The 24,896-nt window shown below is 44.1% G+C and overlaps 1 pseudogene; it reads right to left on the bottom strand.

Moving 5' to 3' along the window:
* Positions 1–1,240: 1,240 nt before the first annotated feature.
* LOC129399895 (ribosome biogenesis protein NSA2 homolog) overlaps positions 1,241–24,896 on the bottom strand; it is a 58,638-nt pseudogene continuing 34,982 nt past the window's right edge.

A 24,896-nucleotide genomic window follows, 5' to 3' on the forward strand; every position in this document is an offset into this window, starting at 1 on the left:
CTGCCAGAAATTGCATCACTGCAAACTTGCACTTCTCAATTATATTATATTCCACATATGAGTGCAATCTTTCTATGTCTGTCTCTTTCTTTCTGACTCATTTCACTCAACATGATACTTTCCATGTTGATCCATTTATATGCAAATTTCATGACTTCGTGTTTTCTGACAGCTACATAGTATTCCATTGTGTAGATGTACCAGAGTTTCTTTAACCAGTCATCTGTTCTGGGGCACTCTGGTTTTTTCCAGATTCTGGCTATTGTAAACAATGCTGCAATGAACATAGAAATGCAGATGCCATCTCTACTATACCTTTTTGCATCTCCGGGATATATTCCCAAGAGTGGTATTCCTGGGTCAAATGGAAGCTCAATTTCTAATTTTTTGAGAATTGTCCATATTGTTTTCCAAAAGGGCTGAACGAGTTGGCATTCCCACCAGCAGTGAAGAAGAGTCCCTTTCTCCCCACATCCACGCCAACACTGGTTGTTTTTGTTTTTTGGGATTTGGGCTAGTCTCTGTGGTGTGAGATGATATCTCATTGTTATTTTGATCTGCATCTCCCTGATGATTAGTGATGTTGAACATTTTCTCATGTGCCTCTGAGCCATTCGGATTTCTTCTTTGGGAAAATTTCTGTTCATTTCATCACCCCATTTTTTGATCGGGTTGGCAATTTTCTTCTTGTGGAGTTCAACCAGTGCATTGTATATCCTTGATATCAACACTTTATCAGATGGGTACTGCATAAATATCCTTTCCCATTCTGTAGATTGTCTTTGTACTTTGGTCACTGTTTCTCTTGAGGTGCAGAAGCTTCTTAGTTTGAGATAGTCCCATTTATTTATCTCTGTTTTGACCTGCTTGGCCAGTGGTGTGTCAGCTTTGAAGATACCTTTGGCTTCAATGTCGTGGAGGGTTTTGTCGACCTTGTCTTCAATGTACCTTATGGTTTGTGGTCTGATGTTGAGGTTTTTAATCCATTTTGATCTGACTTTCGTACATGGTGATAGGTGGAGGTCTAAGCCCATTTTTTTTGCATGTAGCTGTCCAGTTTTGCCAGCACAATTTGTTAAACATGCTTTCCTTGCTCCACTTCACATTTCTTGCTCCCTTATCACAGATTAGATGGTCATATATTTGGGGGGATGTGTCAGAGCATTCAACCCTGTTCCATTGGTCTGCTGCTCTGCCTTTGTTCCAATACCATGCTGTTTTAATGACTACCGCTTTGTAGTAGAGTTGGAAGTTGGGGAGGTTGATTCCTCCCATTTTCTTTTTCCCAAGAATTGCTTTAGCTATTCGTGGGGGCTTATTGTTCCACACGAATTTCAGGAGCACCTGCTCCATGTCATTTCTACTGTGCTTTTTTGCATTCTCTGGATATATACCCAGAAGTGGTGTCATATGGAAGCTCAATTTCTAGTTTTTGAAGGACTGTCCATAATGTTTTCCAGAAAGGCCGGACCAGTTGGCATTCCCACCAGCAGTGAAAGAGAGTCCCTTTTTTCCCCACATCCACGCCAGCACTGGTTGCTTTTGTTCTTTTGAATGTGTGCCAGTCTCTGTGATGTGAGATGATATCTCATTGTTGTTTTGATTTGCATCTCCCTGATGACTAGTGATGTGGATCATTTTTTCATGTGCCTTTTGGTCATTTGTATTTCTTTTTTGAGGAAACTTCTTTTCATTTCTTCTCCCCATTTTTTGATGGAGTGGAGGTTTTTTTCTTATACAATTCTACTAGTGTCTTGTATATCCTGGATATTAATCCCTTACCAGGTGGGTATTTTTCTCTGTGAAAAATCCAGGGCTGGATTTTTGAAATCCAGTTGAATTAAAATGCTCCTGCACCCAACGAAACAAAAAATAAGACTCATTAAGGTGAGAGATGAACTAGGGACATCCTTTCACCAGAAATGTGATTTGATTATTGTCATACAATTAGGAATATTTTGTTTTTAAACTAGTCCACTTTAATGTTTTGTGCAGTATAGTTTGAGTTTTTCTTGATGACTGCAGATTTATTGGGCTTTTGGGCAATCAATAATGCTTTCCTTTTCTGATGGTGCATTGTCTTCTATAATTACCAGAAGTTACTTTTAGGAAACTGCTGTCAAACCAGTAAGACTGTATTTGTGCATCCATCACTTTCATGACTGTTGGTCCTGGGCATATTTTCCCCAAATAACCTGCCTCCCTATGTGATAAGGCCCGACACATTCACATTCACAAAACAGGCTGGACCTTTGTGATAACACCTTTGTGATAACAGAGTTGTAGGCCATGGAGATGAGGGATTCTTCATTATACCAAATATTGGCAAAAAGTGGCTTTCAGGGGCTGGAGTGATAGCACAGTGGGTAGGGATGACCTGGGTTCGATCCCCAGCATTCCGTATGGTCCCCTGAGCACCGCCAGAAGTAATTCTTGAGTGCATGAGCTAGGAGTAACCCCTGTGCACTGCCGGGTGTGACCCAAAAAGCAAAAAAAGGGGGGGAGGGGCTTTCAGATTAGGGTGTGTTACATGAGGTTTTTTTGAAACATAACCTCATTGGCCTAACGAATCTTTCATAGCTAGGTGGTTTTCGTGTAAAGCAACCTTCAGTAACCATCCTCATCCATTCATTTTTTTCTTTTACTTTCCTGTTCAAATAACTTTTAATACTTCTGTTTCCCCCCAGGCATGAACCCTGGGCAGAGGAACTTCCCATTTTCCTGCTTTCTCTTCTCATTTTGTTTGTTCATATTGGAAAGTGCTTTAGCTCAGGATTGTCCCTCTCTGTCCAGCAGATGCAGAGGGACTGCTCCTCATGGAGTCGTTCCATCATTCTCTTCTTTGGTATTCTCTTTAATCTTAAGAGTCTTCTTTATTTGTACTTTCTCCAAAAAAGCATAGTGCTTTTTTTTTAAAATTGAATCACCGTGAGAACAGTTACAAAGCTTTCAGGTTTAAGTCTCAGTCATACAATAATCAAACACCCATCCCTTCACCAGTGCACATGTTCCACCACCAAGAACCCCAGTATACCCCTCCACCCCCACCCTGCCTGTGTGGCAGATGATTTTCACTTTACTCTCTCTTTGCTTTGTTTACATTCAATTTTCGACAGAAAACCCACTATTATTATTTGGAATTTCCCCCCAACAATCAGACCTGCCGAAAAGACATCATTAGATCATTTGTTTTCTATTGCTGATAGTGAAGAGCATATGATGTCACACAGCTGCAACAGCGGCCACGTGGTTTTGGAATTCTGGTATTTTAGTAACTAAGTCCAGAGGTATTTCTGCCAGTAGCCGCTGTGTTCCGAGATTGGTTTGTGTGTCTCTGGGATCATGGCTGTTCAGGAGCGGAGGAGCCATTTGTGGGCAACTGCTCGGGGTTCCGCCCATTTGGGCAGGGGTCAGGGCTGGTTCTGCACCCCCCTCCATCACAAGATTTCCCGAGTGCCCCATCACTGCAAGCTCCTAACTCTGTCCAATTGGCTCTGAAAAGTGGCAGTTGCCATGCTGCCGCAAAGGGGAAAAGGCTGAGGGCAAAAAATCCCTTCCCCTCCTGGGGCTGCACGGGGCCATAGCTTGGTTCATAGTCCAGGAACATGTCTGCCAGCAGTCACTGCATTCCAAGATTGGTTTGTGTACCTCTAGGATCATGGCCGTTCAGGGGTGAAGGAGCTGCTCCTGGACGTGTTTTTGTATATCAGGAAAGGTTTGAAGAAATAGTCCTGGTTCCCACATACTGGAGCCATGTTAGTAGAAGCTCAGTGTCGCCAGGATTTCATCTGGAGAAGGCAGGGAGACTGCACCTTCTCCATCTGGGGCACCCCAGTGTTATCGGCCTGATCTGGGGTCCAGAGCATTCTCCAACATAGTGGTCTTTATGGTAGAGCTTAGTTTTCAGTTTAATCATAGTTTTGGCTTTCTTTGAAAGTTCATGAGCCTCTTTCTTTCTCTTTTTCTCATGGTAATCTAAATGATATCCATAGCACTTCCGGTGTAAGTCAGTGTATTCATTTTGTAGCTGGATGTCAGCTTCAGGGCTCCCTGGTTCTACCCAGGAGGCAAGAAGCCCTTGACTTTGGGCTTTCAGAAACCCACTAGGAATAATTCTTTAGATCCCAGCTTCTCTCAAGAGAGAAAAAGGGGTTTAGTTGCTGTTTGGTTTTTGGACCACACCCAACAGTTTTCAGAAGCTACTTCTGGGTCTGTGATTTCAGATTGCTTCTGGTGGTACTTGAAGGACCATGTAGTGCTGGGGACTGAACACGGGCCTCCCGCATGCAAAATATGTACAGAACCCATTGAAAAATCTTTCTGGTCCAAGGATATGCAGTTGAACTTAAATTGCTGTTAGTGTTTAATAGACTCTTAAAGGATATTAAATGTAAGTCCCAAGGTAATAAATATACATACACAAAAATAGATATAAAAACTATAGAAATTAACAGAAAAGAAAAAAGAGAAAGAAAGTGAGGTATATCGATATTCAAAATAAAAAAATGTAAAGGAAAAGAGCAAGAGAGAACAAGACAAAACAATAAGACTAATAGAAAACAATGAACAACATAACAATAGTAAATCTTTCCTAGTTGATAATTACTTTAAATGTACTGGGTTAAATTTTCTAATTAGAATGGCTTAGTGGATTACAAAGGAAAAAACTACAAGTTTTCTATAAAATTCACGGTAAATTGAAGGATAAAACTAGGTCACAAATGATGAGATGGAGAAATACATTACATGCAAATCATAACCAAAGGAAAGAGTGGCTCCATTTCTGTAAGTTATATAAGTAAGAATAGGTTTTAAGTAAAAAGCTGTCATGAAAGACAGACATTTTATAAGGATAAGAGGATTAATTAATTCCCCAAGAGGGTATAACAGCATTAGAATATCTGAAAATATAAAGCAAACACTGGCAGAACTGAAGGAAAGTTATATAGCAATACAGTGATAGTAGATAATACCCCCATCAGACTTCAGGTTCTCTAAAACTGAAAATCACTCAAGAAACAGAAGAGTTGAACAACAGAAACCAAATTGACCAAATAGACATGTACAGAATATTTATCCTAGAGCTGAAAAAGAAAATATTCTCAAGTGCATAGTTAATATATAGATCATAAATTAGGTCACAGTTCATAATGTAACAAATTAAGATTGAATTCATATCAATTATCTTCTGTAATCACAATAAAATGATATCAATAGAAAGAATGCACTCTTGAGCATCATTGAATCAAGAAAAAAACCTAAGAGATCAGAAAACAACTCAAGACAAAAACAACATGACAAAACTTGTGAGATGCAACCAAAGCAGCATTGAGAAAATATTTGTTGTGATCCATACCAAATTTTATTTTCTTTTTGGGTCACACCCAGCGATGCTCAGGGGTTACTCCTGGCTTTGCACTCAGGAATTACTCCTGGCATCTTCTTTAAAAACCAAGTTTTTAAAGAAGAAAGAGGTAAGGAGATAGCACAATGGGTAAGGCATTTGCCTATCACACAGCCACCCTGGGTTTGATCCCAGACACCATATATGGCCCACTAAACCCCACCAGGAGTGATTCCTGAGCACAGACCAGGAGTAAGCCCTGAGCATCACTGGGAAAGAAGAGGAGGAGGAGAAAATGGAGGAGAGTATCAGGAGGAGGAAGAGGAGGAGGGAAAAGGGAGACTTTCTGATTTCAAATATATTGCCTAGTAGCACTGTAACACTGTCATCCAGTTGTTCATCGATTTGCTCGAGTGGGTACCAGTAACATCTCCACAGTGAGACTTGTTGTTACTGTTTTTGGCATATCAAATATGCCATGAGTAGCTTGCCAGGCTCTGCCGTGTAGGTGAGATACTCTTGGTAGCTTGCTGAGCTCTCTGAGAGGGACAGAAAAATCGAACCTGGGTCGGCCATGTGCAAGGCAAATGCCCTACCCGCTGTGCTATTGCTCCAGTCCGCCAAGTATAATAATCAAAACAATTTGGAGTGGGGGTCCTAAAAACATATACATCAATAGAATAGAAAGAGTAACCAGAAATAAACTCTATCTCTCCAGTTAACTGATATTTGGGAGCCCAAAATACTCAGTGCAGATAAGGGAGGGGTAGGGGTGGGCTACAGATGTGGGGGTAGGAGTGTCCAGAGTAGGGAGCAAGCTCTAAAAGAGACAAATGTTTATTGATCACTTACTCCATGCTAGGCACTATAGCTTATAGTCATGCGATATCATTTCCCCATTTGACAGATAAAGAAATCAAGACACAAAGTATGTGTTCAGAATAACTTTGGTAATAAGTACTGAGGTTGTAAATTAAACCAGAAACCCCAGCTGTTTGCCTGGAGCTGCATTCTTCACTGCCCACTCTGCCGCCACCCAGATGTGTGTCTTCCCTGAGGCAACCAAAAGCCAGCAAAGTGGTGGGGGAGGAAAAGGAGACAGCTGCTGTGGAAAGAGGCCTTGGGAGGACCTAGACTTCAAATCATCTTCCCCAGCACTGGCCTGATTTGATTATTGGTTCATTTCATTCTTCTGGGATAAAATTTGCTGTTGGACAAAAACAAGCTCTGGCTCCTTTGCCCTCAATTGGCAACTGTCCGCTGGACCAGTGGAGGATTGCAGGTTGGCCATGGCTCTGGGGCTATTAGGCGACCTTCTGGGCTGGCTGAATTTCCTGAGAAGGGAGCAGGGCCCAGTGGACACCCCACCACCACCCCACCCCAGCTTGCTCCCGCCTCCTCCCCGTCTCTTTCCAGCTCTATCTCCTCCCTCAGATTGCCTCAGGACAAGGAAAGAAGCTGTGTTTTCTAAAAAGACATTTAATGAAACCAAACACTTGTATTTCCAGCTATTGACATTGGATTTGTGCTTTTCCAGTCTTGCCATTTGGGACAAGTCTTTAACCGCCTCTTTTGCCCCACGGTCTAATGCAAACAGACCATAAAAAAATAAACCTCCCCCCCCCCAATATTATCTTAGGCTTCATTTTATCATGCTTCCTTGAGCTGCCTCTGTAAAATAGGAGGAGAAAAAGAAAAAGAATATGGGCTTTAGTTTGTGCAGGACTGCAGAGGGGCCCCAACTCCCAAGGGCTCTCCCTACTGTCCAGTTCATTGGCATGCTGGCCTCAAGGCAGGCCCTTACTTCAACCGCCCCCCACCCCACCCTAGTTCTTGTTCATTCACTTTTAAGATGAGCTACTTATGCCTAACTAGAAAATCTCTGTAAAGCACACAATGTTACTTGAACTTTGTACAAGTATCTCTCCTAAGAGCAGGATGGTGACCTCCGTCTGAGCAAAGAGAATGTGCCCTTACTCAAATCTAGTCTCATTCGTTTTAAAAATCCATCCAGCAAAACTCCTGCTGACCCATACCTGCCAGCTGGGCTAAGGCTTAGCGCTCCCTCTTTTCAAGCCTCCAAGGATAAGAGACTGGGAGGAATCGCTTAAAAAGCCACATAGGCTGAATGATGCCCACAATTTATCTTCTAGGAGAAAATGAGGACTTTCCTCCAATACCCCCCCAACCCAGCCCCAGGGAAGGTTGGACGGATGAAGGAAGTGAGGAAAGCCCGAAGAAACACTACATCTGGAGCAAACTCTGCAGAGGAAAAGGAAATCACAGAAGGAGCGTGGATGGGATCCATTGGTCTTATGCCAAATTCAAACCACAACATCTTACCTGTATGTGGTAGAAAGTTGAGCTCTGAAAAAAATCAAAGCCACCAAGCCTTTAACCTAATATTCTTGTTTAAGATGCACATAAATAACAAAGTAGTGAAAGAAGGGAGGTTCTGAATGTGTATCTCACTACTGAAAACCCAGAAAAATGAAAAGTGCACTTAGACTTAGACTGAATCTTAAAATTCAACATCAACTACTGTTCGTGTCATAAAATATGTATTTTGGAATCACTGTGTCACTGTCATCTGATTGTTCATCGATTTGCTCGAGTGGGCAAATCTCCAGTAACATCTCCATTGTGAGACTTGTTACTGTTTTTGACATATTGAATACACCACGGGTAGCTTGCCAGGCTCTGCTGTGTGGATGAGATACTCTCGGTAGTTGCCAGGCTCTCCGAGAGGGATGGAGGAATCAAACCCGGGTTGGCCACGGGCAAGGCAAATGCCCTACCTGCTGTGCTTTCGCTCCAGTCCATGTATTTTGTAGATGATTATTTATTTTCACACTACCAACATCATCTTGCCTCAAAAGACTAAACCCAAATTTGATCAACCTGTTGATCCAATTAGCAACTTAAAGGAACGACAGGAGTTAGGGGTACACATAGACAGTACTGGGGCGATTGATGCAAGCGACCAAATTGGCATTCTGAGAAACGCTACAATGACCCTCTGTATTTCTGTTTTCAAATTTCATTTTACAAATTCATCATTTCAGTATTTAAAGACAAGAGTGCGATAGTAGAAACAGAGATATTAAGTACATAGGTAGGCTTTAAATATAAAAACTTAACCAAGCACCATCAGAAAATTCATATGCGTACTTCAAATAAATGTGTGTGTGGCCTGGACATTCACACCTTCAGATTTTCTCTTGGAATCAGGTGCTAGAGATCATCCAGAGGCTGCACAATTGGGCTAGATTTCAGGCAGTCGATTTGCCAGTCACAATGCCCCACTAGCACCACTGAAAATATTTTACAAAGAATTGTCACTGACTCTTGCCCTGCACAGTTCCCAAGGCTTCTCCAGATGGAACAAAGTTCTAAGTGGCTACGGCTCTCGGCCAGCAACACAAATGGGTCATGATTGAACTTCTCCGTGCTGTTGGAGACCACTGCTTCTGTGTGAGCATCACAGATGTTGTACAGAACAAACACATTTACGCGGGGGGGCGGGGTGGAAGGTGGGCCAGAGGAATAGTACAGTGGGTAGGGCATTTGCCTTGCACGCAGCCAACTTGTGTTCAATCCCCAGCAACCCCCAAGCACAGCCAGGAGTAATTCATGAGTGCTGAGCTAGGAGTAACACGCTGAGCATCGCTTGGTGTGACCCAAAAATTAAAAAAAAAAAAAAAGGAGTGGAAGGTGAATCTGAGCATTAATAGAAACTTTAAAAATTGGGGCTGAGGTTTGGCAGATAGTATAGGAATTAGGGCTCAAGTCTGACACAGTTTTAATCCCTAGTACTACATGGTCTTCCAAGCACTGTCGAAGTGGTCCTTGATACCCCCAGCTATACTTGGTCCCCTGCCACTTCTGGACCCACTCAGCACCACATCCTCAGTCTCCACCACTGAGTCACCAGCATGGTTGGCTGAATATTACTAGGAGAGACTCCTCAGCCTCCCCTGAGCACTGCTGAGGAGCCATCCTACCCACAAAAAACTTGAGAGATTTGTTTGTTTGGTCTTTGATTTTTATTTATTTGGGCCACACCCAGCATTGCTCAGGGCTTACCTGGGCTCTGAACTCAGTGATTACTCCAGGCCAGTTCGGAAGATCATACGGGGTGCCAGGGATTGAACCTTGGTAGGCATATGCAAGGCAAACACCCTACCTATAGCACTATCGCTCCATTCTGAAACTTGGAATTTTTTTTTTTTTTTGCTTTTTGGGTCACACCCAGCGATGCTCAGGGGTTACTCCTGGCTTTGCACTCAGGAATTGCTCCTGGAAGTACTTGGGGGACCATATGGGATGCCGGGAATCGAACCTGGGTCGGCCGTGTGCAAGGCAAATGCCCTACCCAATGTGCTATCGCTCCGGCCCAAACTTGGAAATATTTTTAAAATAAATGGAAACTGCAGTTGTGGAGGGATGCCCAAGAGGGTGATAGAGTTATAAAGAAAAGGGAGGTCGTTATCATGAAGGTCAAGTACTTAATTAAGTAACAACTGATGGAGGATGGAGGAGGGGAGGGGTAGAGCCCAGCAGGAGCTCCCAGAGGTTGGAGTTGTTTCTTGATGTGGGAAGAGAGTGCGACTGGCCACCTTCCTGCAACTTACAAGACTCCTTGCCTATTGTCTGTAGTTGTGCTATTGTTCCTATCTATGTAAATAGTTTGCTTTTAGCATCCATCCTTCATTCTCTACCCCCATTCAGAGCCCTTTTGACAATTAGCTACCAATTTCTAGGTTCAGAATCCTTCCCAGTTCTATATCCTCTTTCCCCTCCTTCTATTCCTAATTATATACCAACTAGGTTGACCCAGTATACTGCAGAAGCAAACCTCCTCAAGATCTCTGTGCTTTAGACCACTGTCTTACTTTTTGCTTGATGAATGTGTTTGTGACCTCCTAGCTGGCTCATAGTAATCACTCAGGATCCAAGCTAAAAAGGGAGGTTCTCAGGGACAGAAGCTGGCATGCAAATGCTTCGGCATGCAGCTGATGCTTGTAACGTCTGCTCACAACCACCCAACAGCAAGGTGGATGAAGTGCTTAGATATAGTCCAAACATAGTCACATTTAGTGATAAAAGATATTCATACCACAGTCCTTACTTTGCATACTTACGACACGCACAACTTCCAATGACCATAATTTAAATAATGCCAGCATGAGAGTGATTGGTCACTATGTGTCTCTTGCTGAGTTCATGCCCTGGTAGGCACATGTGAAGCCAGGTTACCTCCTTGATTCTAAGTGAGAGACAAATTGATCTTTGATGGAGGTTAAACACAGAATCAAAGTGATAAATCTGGAAGTAAAATGAATCAGAAGTGACTGGGAAATGGGTAGTAGGTTTGAAAATGCCAACAGCAAAACATTGCAGGCTGTTTGGGACCTTGAGGCTAATCAAATAGAAGAAGGCCAAGGCTGGAGCAAAAGTACAGAGGGTCTGCCTTGCATGCGGCTGACACGAGTTGGATCCCCAGCATCCAACTCAAGCCCCTCCAGGAGTGATCCCTGAGTGCAGAGGCAGCAATAAGTCATGAGAACCACTGGGTGTGACCCAAAAGCAAACATACATACACACACTCATGTGTGAATATATACATATACATATATATATATGGTCAATGACTATTGCTTTTAATTGAGTCACCATGAGATCACTGTATCACTGTCATCCCATTGTTCATTGATTGACTGAGTGCGTGCCAGTAACATCTCCATTCATCCCTGCCCTGAAATTTTAGCAGCCTCTCTTTACTCATTTTTCCCAACGATTGAAGGCTTTTTTCAGGGTCAGGGGAATGAAACCTGTTATTGTTACTGTATTTGACATATCGAATATGCCATGGGGAACTGAGCTTGCCAGGCTCTTCCATGTGGGCGGGATACTCTCGGTAGCTTGCCAGGCTCTCTGGGAGGTATATATTATATAATATAATATATAATATATATATGTGTGTGTGTGTGTGTATTTCATTTTATGATGTGTCCGGAAATATGTTCACTCATGTGTGAGGCTCGGCCCGAGAGTGTGGAAAGCAACCTGGAGTGTGGCAGTGGTGGGGTAGTGGAGGTCAGCTGCCAGGGGTGGAGAGGGGTTTCACCCGCCCCCTCTGGGGAACCCCTGGTGCGGAGTCTGTGGCATGGTTATGGGGGCCTCATTTTATGCTCTGAGAGAAGCAACCATGAGTTCTGGAAGATGCATGAGTTCTCTGGACTCAATGGGAACCCGGAGCAGAGATCCTCTGCCTGCTTCCCCAATCTCCCACCACCCAGGGGTCACACCACAAGCCACCTCCTGCTGGCGCCAGATAATCTCCTCATTGGCCACCCTCCTCCACCATGAGATACAATTAAAAAACTGTTCATGATTGAGTTCAGTCAACACCCATCCCTCCACCAGTGTACATCACCAATGTTCAGGTTCAGGTTCCTTCCCACACCACAACTGATCTCTCTCTCTTTCCCTCCCTCCCTCCCTTGCTCTCCCTCTCCCTCTCCCCCTCCCTCCCTCCCCTCCTTCCTCCTTCTCTCTCTCCCTCCCCCTCTCTCATCTCTGTTTCTGTCTGTCTGTCCATCTGTCCGTTGATCTGTCTGTCTGTCTGTCTCTCTCTCTCTCTCATATTTCAGGGTCGTCTGTTTTGTCCGTTGTCCTTGCTCCTCCAGCAGGGAGCAGGGAGCTTAGGTTTATTGAGTTACTCCCACAACTCACAACAGTGCCCCTGAGGCACATCCAGTTCCACCAAACACAAGCGATCCTATATTGCCTTTCTCTTTCCTTTATGTCACTTGCATAGGTTACTGCTAAATGTCCTTTTTGTATAGACACAGGAAGACAGTTCATGCTGTGCCTTGTTACATGGGAGTTGACTGACTCCAAAATAATATTTGCTCCTGGCCATCCATCATATTTACCTAACTTAAGCCTCAGTTGTTCTTACTTCCTAATACCCCCAAAAGAAGGGTCTCAACAAAGGGACTGGATGGACCCTGGGCAAACTGTAAGCTACCTTGACATTAAAGGTAACAACTAAGCGCCGTAAGTATAATAAGTTAAGAGCATGATCATAGAATAAACTTTGTCCTGGCCCTAAAAGAAGTAACTGAATAAGGACCCTACCAGAGTTAAGAAAGACTAACCTGGCCTGAGGACCGTGGTCTGTAATATATAGTGAGATGTCCCCAGGAAGGCCAACCTTTAAGCTTAATCTATCTCTTATTGTGTTCATACAAAATAACTAGAAATATTATAAGAAGTAAATTTACTATGATTGTTTAAATGGGTTATTAGCTGAGGAAAGGAGAAAGCAATACACCCTGGATGGAATCCTGCACTTGAGTGGATCTCTTAGTAATCTGGAGTGCTCTTGTCCTTGAGTTAATCTCCTAGAACTTCCCCTTAAGGAGTGGCTTTACCTCCGTTTGTTTTAAGGACAATCTTCAACCCCACCTGTGTGTAGCCCCACCCTTCATGATTTCTATGTAACTATGCTGTAAGGGGAAAGAGGAGACTAGAAAGATGATGACTATGAGACTAGAAAGAGAAGGACATAATGAAGACTGGGAAGATAGAATGAGGGAGAGGACTTTGAGGTCTATGAGGGAACAATGATGAAACAGGACCAAAACTATGACTATGATTGCGCTGTAGGGGAGAGATCGAACTATGCTGGGGAGGAGAGAGAAATAAACTGCCTACCAACCAGCCTGGGGCCCTGTTTCTCCGTTCCCCTGGTCCATTGTCCATCCATCACTGTGGGCTAGCAAGGGGAATGATTCTTGGCCACTGAACGCTCAAGTCCCTTGAATCCCTGCATTTCTCTTTAGAAACTCACATATCATAGCAACAGAAAGCCACTTGAAGCGGAACGTTTTTCCTCAACTTTGAATTAATGTCTGTCCCCTTATAAAATCCTAATTTGTTTGCCAAAGCATTGTCATTAGTTGCCATACTGAAAGAAAATGGTGATTACAAATAAAAGGAAGAACACTTTACTGCCAATAAAATTGCATCATTTCAGAATCTAATAGGAGTTGATTGATGATAAGTTACTGGTGCAATCACTAACTCAGATAAAATGTTGCTATGAAATTTACACTCAGATTCCAAGAAAATAAAGATGTCCCAGAGGAAACAACACTAGCAAAAAAGGAAAAAAATTTCATTCTTAAGTAATGCTCATAAATAGTTTATAAACATGCAAGAACAAAGAATAAGGTACCGGGTGCTGATTCAGACTCAGAAAGAAATGTGGCAATTCAACAAGGCTTAGAAAAGATGCTTGTTCCACATCAGTGCTGTGCAATGAGAGGAAGAAGGCAAAAAATTTTAGATGAATTCAGAAAGTTTTTTTAATTAAAATATAAAACATTTAAGTATCAATGTTTCTAATGTTTCAAATTACAGTGTAATAATATTAGTTTTACTAATTTTTTCATTCCCTTATGCATTCTTAAATGAAAGCAAGAGAACTTTTATTGTTTTGACATTTTTAAAGGTCACAAAACTGTAATTTTTTCCATTGATTATCAAGATATTTTGCAGGGTTTCCACTTACACTGTTATTTTTATGTTCTTGCACTACTGTTGAAGGGGAAGGACCGCCTGTCTGCATTGCTGGGTTTTGTGGCATTGGGATTCAGTTTCTTCACATCTCTTTGTGCCAATGCAGTTACAATAAGAAGTATGAGGAAACTTGTGGGGGGGAAAAGTTGAGTGAAAATGTTGAAAGGATTATGTAGGTAGAGGGGTTCCAGATGCTGTTTGGAAGCTGTCATTTAGCTGCAACCTGACCAATTCAGATTGATGGTCTGGTACCCCTAATAGAAAGAGAACATTGCAGGCCATCAGAGATTAACTGTCCACATTTAAGTGTTGTGTCGTTTAACTGTAGAACCCAGATTTTAAAAATTCACTAGATGAGGGATTATGTTTCTTTATTCAAGTCTTAGGGAGGTGGATATATAAAGTTACAACCAAAATAGTCTCAAATTCCTCAAGGCTGAGAATCTACCTGGTTTTCTAGGACCTTCTGGGCCCTATGGTACAACTCTGAATGGTACCTTATGCCCAAGAGTGACAAAGGCAATGGCAGTCACAGCTCCCAGGTGGTGTGGAGGGGACTATCAGCCGTGGAGAGGCCCCAAAGCCTTAGAAGAGAGTAGAGAAGATCCTTTTGATCTGTTGCATACATGTGAGCTCCAGGAATGCTCACTCATTTGAAGGAAGAAGAGTGCCAGTGGAAAGAGACCTGAGAGCAATTGGATGTTCCAAAGCTGTACTTACAGGGCCAAAGAGATAGTACAGTGGATAGGGTGATTTCCTGGCATGTGATCAAACTAGTTTTGATCCCCTGCACCAAACACCCCTGCACCCGAGTACCATCAGGAGTGAGATCTTGGAGTAAACCCCGAGCACCACCAGTTTGACCAAAAAACAAACAAAAACAAATCAAAGTCCCAATTATAAGGAATTCCAAGCTATGGGCATTCAAATAATGTTAAGGTGGCCTAGCTAATGAAAGTAAGGTCAGGGACAGAAGGACTATTTATAGATAGGATGGCCTTATACCTTATTGTTTGAACTCAAAAAATATTTAGTCAAAGGGCTTGCTATGAATCATTCAGCCTTAGAGTAAATTTAAAAAAAAATACAATAACCAAAAGAAGTATAAGAAAGTTACTATTTCTCCCATTGTGGTTTTCCCAATATTTTTAAAGGGAAATTCCTGGTAATCACTTGTATCACTTGTCATCCCATTGATCTTCAATTTGCTTGAGCGGGCGCCAATAATGGTTCCATTCATCCCTGTCGCGTGCTAGTGTAGCCCAATGATATCTGCTCTCTCTAGGAACAGGAAGAGCCTCAAACCATTCATTCAGGGTTTTGACGAAGTAAGTGGGCAGCCACACAGTATTTTTAGGTCCCATGGAATCCAGTCAGTAACAGCTCTAGTCTAGCAGTCGTCACTAAATCGCATTACATGTCCAGCCCATCTGATTTTTGATGTGTTGGCAAACGAGACAGCGTCCCTGATTCTTGATGGTTGATGGAGGTTGGAACTCCAGATTCCTTCTCTCACTTGAGTGAGATGTGATACTCCTAGCATAGCTCTTTCGATTCCTCATTGGGATACCCAAATAGCGTTCTCATCCTGTTTTCGTAGGGCCCAGGTCTCTGAGGTGTATGTTAGTGCAGGAAGAATGGTGGAGTCTAAATGATATGCCCGGAGCCAGAGGTTCTACATACTTTTAACCACTTCTTCGACGCTCTTGAAGGCGTTCCACGCTGTTCTCTTCCTCCTACACAGTTCTGGTGCCAAGTTGTTCCTCATGTTGAGTTCTCGACCCAGGTACACATAGCCACTGCATTCGGAGATGTTCATTCCATTGAGAGCAAATGGAGCGTCAAGGACTAGTTCATTTTTTATGAACATTGTTTTGATGAGATTCAGCTATAGTCCGACTTTCCCATACTCGCCAGTGTGAAAGACCTCCACTACCCAGCCAACGCCACACTTCAGGCCACTTTCCAGACACTTGGGCCGAACCTTACTCATGAGTGAAGCCCCACAAAACCAGGCAAAGCAGAACTTTGCAACCTAGGACTCCAGGCTCAACAAAACCTGGAAACAAGATTCTCTGTCTGCCTCCTCTAATCTCCAGTGCCCCCGGACACACCATAAGATACCTAATACCCACTTTCCATAATTTCTGCACCATATTTATGGGATTCAAATATGGTGTGAACCATGGGAACACCTGTAAGGGCGATTGGAGGCCGCCCTAAAAGCCTCCATCCCTCTCAGAGAGTCCAGCAAGCTACGAAGAGTACCCTGCCTGCACGGCAGAGCCTGGCAAGCTACTCCTGGTGCATTAGATATGCCAAAAACAGTAACAGCAACGGGCCTCATTTGCCTGACATGGAAAGAGACCCCAATACAGCAGCATTAAGAAAGATGAGCAAGGAGAGGCTGATAAAATCTCAGAAACGAACTAAATTGCCAAAACGAAGAAGGACTAAAATGACTGTGTACTTTCAATGCACGTATGCTGGCATTGGAAGCATTCTATTCCTGGTAATATTCTTCACAAAAGATATTATCACAGATGCTTTGTGGAACGGGATTTGGTGTGTTCTGCAGCTTTGGGTGACCCCATTCGGTAGCCCCAGTGATCATGAGGAAGGGGGAGGAGAAAGGGGAGCAAAGGAAGAAATGTGAGAACTAAGAATCAAGTTTTATGGAATCATGAGGTAAGGGCCAGGGAACAATCAGCTTGGCTAGATAGAAGCTTGTATTTTCTTTTTAAATTTTAAGCTTTGTTTAATTAATTAAGGTTCTGTGACTTACAACTCTGTTAATGATGGTTACCATAATGCTCATGGCAGAATCTCCTGTCCCCGCGCCAGGCTGTCTTCACCGGAACACCTTGGAGGGGGGTAGGTTGAGTTTCCGTCCTCGCCCCAAACAGAGCCCCGACAGCCAAAGACCTCTGGAACCCAGCCACAGCCATGCTCACAGCCACTCTCCACACGCTCGGACAAGCCTCACACATGAAGGAACCGACGGAGGAACCCAGGTATGTGGGACCCGTGGCTGAGGTCTCCAAGCCTGCTTGGATCAGGACTGGGCCTCCTCTACCCAGGTCCACCGTTTTCCAGTAGGTTGGCAGCCACACCCACAAACCGTCCAGGCACCATGTAATCTCATCAACAGCCAAGATCCAGAGGCTATAAAGCAAAGCTCCCAGCAGAGAGCAATGCAGAATCTCATACGGCAGAGCCTGGCAAGTTACTCATGGTGTAATCGATATGCCAAAACCAGTAACAATTATGGGCCTCATTCCCCTGACCCTGAATGCAACAGGAACAAGTTGAGATGTTACTGGCACCCGCTCTAGCAAATTGATGAGCAACAGGATGACACTGATACAGTGATACAATAATGCTCATAATTCCAACATCACATCCATCGGCAGTGTACCTAACACCTCCCCCAAGAGCCCCAATGGCCCTCCCTTTAAACCCAACTTCCCACCCACACCACCCCGCCCCCCTCCAAACCATCACCCACAGCTCATCTGTGTGGATCAGTTCTACAGTTTTGTCACCTTTGGTTACTTTTCTGTACATCTTCAAGCACCATATATGAGAGAGATCATTCTGTTTTTTTCCTTCTGACTGACTCCAGCACTCAATATGATAACCTCTAGTTCCACCCACCTTGTGGCATATGGTATGATTCTGTTCTTTCTTAGCGCTGCACAGTATTCCAATTGTGTATATGTATATAGGCAATATTCCCTGCCCACATACCAAATGGTTAAAATACTTTACAAACACTCCACAGGCAGATTAATTCCTGCAATTGCTCTGACTTGAAGCCTGCCATAGGCTGAAGAATGGAAAGAATGTTCTGGAATCCTTGTTTCTGAGGCTACATTTAAAGAAAAAGCCCAATCTGGGCTGTGGCGTCAGAAAGTGGAGGCTAACCCAGATTCTAAAACCCAGAGACAGCAAGCTCAAGAGCCCGCACTCTCTCCCAGGATCTGTGGATTCATTCTGGCTGTTGGGGGTTCCACCCAGTGGAGTAGCTCTAGCTGCTGTCCTAAATGACTCCCAATAATCTCCAGTTTATCAGGGACTAACTCCTTTTTTCTCTTGAAAAAAAAGTAATGCAGCATAAGCTCGACTCTGATCTATAGCCTGCGAGTGTCTGGCACCTCTCCCTGGTAGATCAATTCGCCCAACCTGAGCATGAGGTGAAAGGGTGTGTGGAATTTTGGCCCTGGCCTGGGTCAGAGGAACATGTGGAGCAGCAGCCACTCTGCAGGCACTGAGTCAGGGTTTCCTCCCAGGCCTTGGTTTACCCTCTCAGCTCCCTCAGACCATATGTCCAGCCCAGCCCATTCTCTGAAGTCTTCTGTAAAAAATACAGATGCGCGCGTGCAGAAAAGGGTGATGTGATGATGTGTGTTCTTTAAGGGCTCTCGGGGAAGTGCTCTCTCTCGCTGCTTGTATTCAGTGCTCTCAAGCGCTGTGTATGGACCAGATTGGGATGGCTCCTCCTTGTGCTCTGCTTTTGTGTGTGCCTCTGTGCTTTTTTCTGTCTATCTCTCTATCTCTGACTCTGTGTCTATAGTCTCTCCTCTGGTCTGTTCCGACCTCTTTCTATCTCTGTTGTCTCTCCTCTGGTCTCTTCCGATCTCTCTTCTTCTGATCTCTCTCTCTCTCTGGAGCCCTTTTGCTTCAGTCTCTGGAGCCCCATTCACTCTCTTCTGATTCTAATTCTGACTCTGATTCTCACTCACTTTGTGCTCTTTCTTTCCCCTGCTTCTGGCTCCGATGATTCTCTTTCACTCTGTGCTCTGCTTCTGTGTCTTCTCCCTGCTTCTGTGTCTTCTCCCTTCTTCTCTTACAGTCTTAGTTTATATAGCAATCACATAGGGCAGTGACACAAAGGTGGGTTGAACATTAACAAATCAACAAAGACCGGTAAGACCACTCCTCCAGGAGATTAACAAAATCTCATCTAAGGAAATTACTCCAGATTACTAGGAGATCCACTCAAGGGCGGGATCCCATTCAGTGTGTGTCGCTTTTTTCTTTCTCAGCTAGTAATCCACTTAAATAGTTGTAGTAATTTACTTCTAATATTCCTAGCAATGTCATTCTGTATGAGTACAGTAAGAGAAATATCAAACTTAAAGTTAGGTTCTTCCTGAGGACATCTCACTATATTTTCTAGACCACAGTCCTCAGGTCAGGTTAGTCTTCCTAACCTATCAGGGTCCTAGTCTCGTTGTTACGTTTGTATCATGACAGCATATGTCTATGACCATGCTCTCAACTTATAGTTGAGTATTGTGGCGCTTTGACCTGGCCCATTTTGATGCCAGGGTATCTCACAGCTTGCCTTGGGTCCATTCTGTCCCTCGTCGGGACGCTGCCTTTGGGGTGCTAGGAACTAAGGGAAACTGAGTAGAGAAAGCAGATGCCCAGGAATAAATATTATTAGAGTAAATCAGCTCCCAAGTTACAAAGCATATTAACTATCTTCCTGTGTCCATACAGAAAGGACACTTCTTTTTAAGTAAACTAAGTTCCCTGCAGCAAGGCTAAAAGGACAAACCCAGTGTGATTCTACAGCATTCCACCGGCTCCTCCAGGTATAGTGGCTGATCCTAGCCACCACTGGACAAGGTAGCATCACCCAGCATTCTGTGTGACTCTTCATGCTTAGTTGCAAGCATGTATGCGCTCTCTCTCTCTTGCTCTCTCTCTCTCTCTTGCTATCTCTCTCACTGTGTCTTTCTCCCTCTTTGCCTTCGTTCTTTCTCTCTCCCTCCCTCTCTTCTTTGTTCTTTCTTTCTTTCTTTCTTTCTTTCTTTCTTTCTTTCTTTCTTTCTTTCTTTCTTTCTTTCTTTCTTTCTTTCTTTCCTTCCTTCCCTTTCTGCCCCATCTTCCCTTCCCTCTGTTGATGATGTTGAATAGTTGGACAACGGGGGTCACACCCACACTGGCTTTTGGTGTCCTCACCCTCACTAAGTTTCTCGTGGATTCTTGCTCTTTTGGCAGTGATCCTGAAGTCACACACTTTAGCTGTGGTTGTTCCCTGGGGAGGATCCCACTCCTGGCCACTTCCAAGTGGCCCATCCCCACTTCCAAGTCGTGGAGCTTGGAAGGAGTCGAGCTCTTTAGTTGTGTTGGTTCACATTGGCTGAAATCACTGTGACAAGGAGATCAAAGAGAGCTGCCAGCATCATGTGTGACACATGCAGGCAGCTCCAGGGATGCAACTCAGAGTCTAATTTACAAGGCAGACACACCCGACACTCCTGGTGCCTGAAGCTGCTTTCCTATGAAGGAATGCCGGCTGGAGGGAAAGACTTTGCTCCATGCTGATTTTAAAGTGTAAGTGAATAAACTGCATCATCGCACAGTTGAAAGCTAGACTGCTCAAAGCCTTTTCGTAGCATGCCAGCTTATACTAAATGCCAAGAAGGAAAACTCGAATGAGCTACATTCTTCCTTGGAGAGCTGGTAGGGCATGTGAGCAGTGGAGGCTTGGATCTGGTCGTGTGAGGACACAAGTGTCATGGAGACCCTCAGGAACATTCAATAGGGACTACACTTCTTTTCTAGGGGCGTTGCAAGTATGAACCGAGTCCTTCCCCACTACCCCCGCACCTCGCAGTTGAAAGGGAGTCACAGAGGCAGAGCTGTCATGGTCTTAAAATCATGAGTCACATGTGTTTAAAGAGCACTGTACACTACCCTGGCACTCACTGTCCTTCCAGCCAGCCCGGTAGCTGTGCTACCAATATATCTTATTCCTAATCCATTCTTTTTATCTGTAAATTAAGACAATGACTTACAGAGACATTCATAGTTGAGTTTTAGGCATACTATGTTCCAGTACCAATCCCACCACCAGTGTCTGCAGGCTCCTTTCCACCTTCCCCTGCCTGAGACTGTCTTCTGGAGATGCGCATTTTTAAGTTCGGTTACTGTAGTCAGGATCTCCTGTTTTCAGTGTGGGTGACCCTGTGGTTTGGACATATAGCTCTAACATTCCTCTACACCACCAATGTACCCAAGACCTTTGACCCCTGCCCTCCTCTTGCTTTCTCTCTGCCTCTCTTTATTCACCCCGCCTCCCCTTGATTTCTATCCCTTCTGTCCTTCTCCTCCCTATACTCTGAGGTCAAGGGTGATCTAAGCAGTCCCCACTTACTCCGTGACATTCCTTCGTCCAGTTAGCCCATAGACCGCAAATACGTGAGGTCATCCTGTGCTTGTCGTTCTTCTGGCTTCACTTACCATGACAACTTCCAATTCCATCAAAATTGCAGTGACTAATCCATCTTCTCTAAATCAACGCATGTACAAAGGGCCTTGAAATGAGCTCACTGAGCAACCTTCCCCAGAAGACACAATTGAAGGCAGTGTTCATGTGGAGCGCCTTTTGGGCTGAAAGGGAGAGACAGCTTCTGGAACTCCCACTCTGTGGTGCTGTGAGTGGGCATGGGACTGGCCGCCCTCAGCATCCTTGGGAGACCTTTTAGAAAAAGCAGAATCTCGGTTTCCATGCCAGACCCACTGACTCAGAGTCTAGATTTTGCAGACATCCATGAGCATTACTCTGTAGAACACAGAGTAAGTGATCTCATGGCCTGAGTTTGGCGTGTGCTTCAGGGAGAAGCTATAAATGTGACTATCAGCATCCACAAACCATCTCTCAAAGCCCGATTCCTTATTGAGATTGACAATGTGCTGAGTCCCAACTTAGGAGGCGCAGGAAAGAGGCAGGTGGCGGGGCCAGAGAGTTCAAACCCCATACCGGGGACTCTCAACTCTAAAACTTGCTCCCTCTTCAGCTCATGCCGTGATGGTCTGTGGGGTGACGCCAGGCCAGGTCCATGGACAGTCCTTGTTTTCAACATTAACATGTCATTAAGATTGAGCGAACGGATCTTCAGGGGAGACAGTCCAGTTCTAAGCTGGTCATAACATTTGTCTTTTGCGATGAAGCATTGCCAGGTTTGTTGAAAGCTCATTCAGTGTAGCGCAAGCTCCAACTCTCAGGCTTTCCCTGGGCCCAAGGTGGGAGTGTGGGAGATGGGGTGGGGGTGCAGCCAAGGTCTAGGGTTCAGAGGCACAGCTGTGCTGTTGAAATCTACATTTCCTGCATTCCCTCTAGCCCAGGGCACTGTTTGCAAGTGGGGGACTTCAACTGTAGCTGCTGCAGGCGGGGTGCCCTGAGTTCATTTGCAGGATCCACTGTTTGCTGTCTGAATGACCTAGTGTAAACCCCAATTTTCCAGCTATTAATGAAGTAAGACTTGCTTTCCTGCTTCGTTTGGATACAATCCAATTTATCTTTCTTTCTTTTTTAATGGATTGTGTTTTTGATGTTATAGCTAATAAGCCTTTGCCAAGGTCATAAAAATGTTCTCCTATATTTCCTCCTAGACATTGTATAATCTACATTTTATATTTAGGTCTGTGATCCATTTTTAGTTTCATGTTTGCCACAAATTATGGAGAGTAGTAGGAGCTTCCCCCCCCCGCCCCGAATCCTTTCCTTCTTTTCTCCTGTTCTTCCTTCTTTCCTTCTTCCCTCCCTTTATTTCCTCCTTTCCTTTTAGACATATGGAAATGAAATTACTCCAGTACCATTTATTGAAAAGATAATCCTTTCTCCTTTGTTTTTTAATTTTAATTTTTTAAATTTTTTTTAATTGAGTCGCAATGAGACTAGTTACAAAGCTGTTCATGATCAGGTTTCAGTCATACAATGATCCAACACCCCTCCCTCCACTAGTGCCCATTTCCTACCACCAATGACCCGGGGTTTCCTTCCCATCACACCCCTCAGCCTGCCTCTAAGGCTCTACGGCAGGCACTTTCCTTCTCTCCCTCCCTCCCTCCCTCCCCCCACATCTCTCTCTGTCCTTCTGGTGGGCACTGTGGTCTGCAACACAGACACTGAGAGGGTATCATGTTTGTTCCTTTCCCTACTTTCAGCACGCAGTTTTCCTATGCAGAGTGATCATTTCCAATGACATTTGTCAGAGTGGTCCCATCTCTGTCCCAATTGCCTTCTTCCCCAGTACTTGAGGCAGGCTTCCTTTCTCCTTTGAATTGTTTCTACATTTTTGAAAAAAAAAAATCACTCACGGTATTTGTGGTTCTATTTTTGAAATCTCTACTCTATTTTTTATATGTGTGTGTGTGTGAAATTTCTTTTCCTTTAGTTGGTAGTTCGGGCCCACCCAGGCACACCAGCTGTGACAAACCCTGCTCTGTTGTGGAGCTGCATAAACTCCATCGCTTGGGGATGACACATTTAAGGATGTTCGAAGGCTCTCTCACCGCCCACGTTCGGTGCTCTCAAACCACTTCCCCACCCAGAACAGCTGTTGCCTTGGATGGACAAAGGAAGAAGAGGGCCAAGCTTGTTGCTGATGAGTTGCCATTTATTCAATCTCTTCTCTCTCCCAGCTCTCTCTCTAACTTGCTCTACAACTCTCTCCGCGACTCCTCTCCAATCTCCTCAGCAGCTCTTACTCTCAGCTCTCAGCCTTCTCTCTAACTCACAATCTTCTCCTCTAACTCTGTGTCTCTTCTTCTCTTTGTCTCTGTCTCTCCTTCAATCTTCCTCACACTCTCTGTCTCACTCAGTCTACTCATCCCTCTGTCACTGTCTTCCCCTCTGTCTCCGCAGCCACTCTCTGTCTCTCTATTACTCTGCAATTCTTTCTTCCTGTTGTATCCATCACTCACCCACTCTTCTTTTTCCTCCCTGAAGCCGCTCTTTCTCTTGTCTCACCACGCCTCTCCAATCACGCCTCCCCACCAGGAAGTGCAATCAAAGTGTTTTTCCAGTCTTCCCGGCCACCTGCAGCCCAGGAAGGCAAAACAGGGCCTAAGGTGTGTTTCTCCTCTCCTTAGAGCAGCCACTTAACTAACATTGTTAATCCTCCTTCCTAATATTTACCATTCTATATGGACACAACAATAGACATTTTTAGGCTTATAGGGTGACTCTCCTGGGGACATCTCACCACAGACTCAGACTACAGTGCTCAGGCTGGATCAATCATTCCTAACCCCAGCAGGGTCCAAATCTAGTTATTACTTTTGGGGTCATGAAAGAATTTGTCCATGACCAAGCTCTTTACTTATAGTTAAGCATTATGGCACTTTGGACAGGCCCATTTCAATGCCAGGGTAGCTAGCTCACCAATTGCCCTCCATCTATCCAATCCCTCACCGGGACCCTGCTTTTGGGGATCTAGGAAGTAAGGGCAACTGAGGCTTAAGTCGAGAGAGCAGATGTCCAGGAAGTAATATTATCTGGAGTCAATCAACACCCAAGCCACAAGCTTGCCTTTTTAACTGTCTTACTGTATCAATACAAAAAACTATTGCTCTGAAATAACTAACCATGCAAAGGACAGTAAGGAGAAGAGAAAGACAATATTTACAAGTCAGCGTCTGATCAGGAGACAATGATAATTGACAGGTTGGGGGCAATCAACAAACACCAGCTCCCAGCAGCCAGAGAGGAAGGGCAAACCAACATTATCCTACATATATCATCATCCCGTTGATTGTCGACTTTCTCGAGTGGTCTCAGTAACATCTCCATTCATCCTAGTCCTGAGATTTTAGAAGCCTCTCTTTACTCGTCCTTTCCAATGGTGCCGCATTGGAGGCTCTTTCAGGGTCAGGGGAATGAGACCCAACATTGTTACTGGTTTGGCATATGAATACACCATGGGGAGTTGGCGAGGCTCTCCCATGTGGGCATGAAACTCTCAGTAGCTTGCCAGGTTCTCCCAGAGGGAGAACATATATACACATGTCTATTGGCTAGTACTACTATGTTCTTCATAAAAATTTACTTTGGTGATTCTAGTTTAGGTGACTTTGTGTATCATGGACTTGTTAACTGCCACAAAAGAGCTGAAATTTTGTTTTTAATCAATAAGCTGCAAAATAATTGACATCTCGACAA

This window comes from Sorex araneus, chromosome X, assembly GCF_027595985.1.
Source record: "Sorex araneus isolate mSorAra2 chromosome X, mSorAra2.pri, whole genome shotgun sequence".
In the NCBI taxonomy this organism is placed as follows: domain Eukaryota; kingdom Metazoa; phylum Chordata; class Mammalia; order Eulipotyphla; family Soricidae; genus Sorex; species Sorex araneus.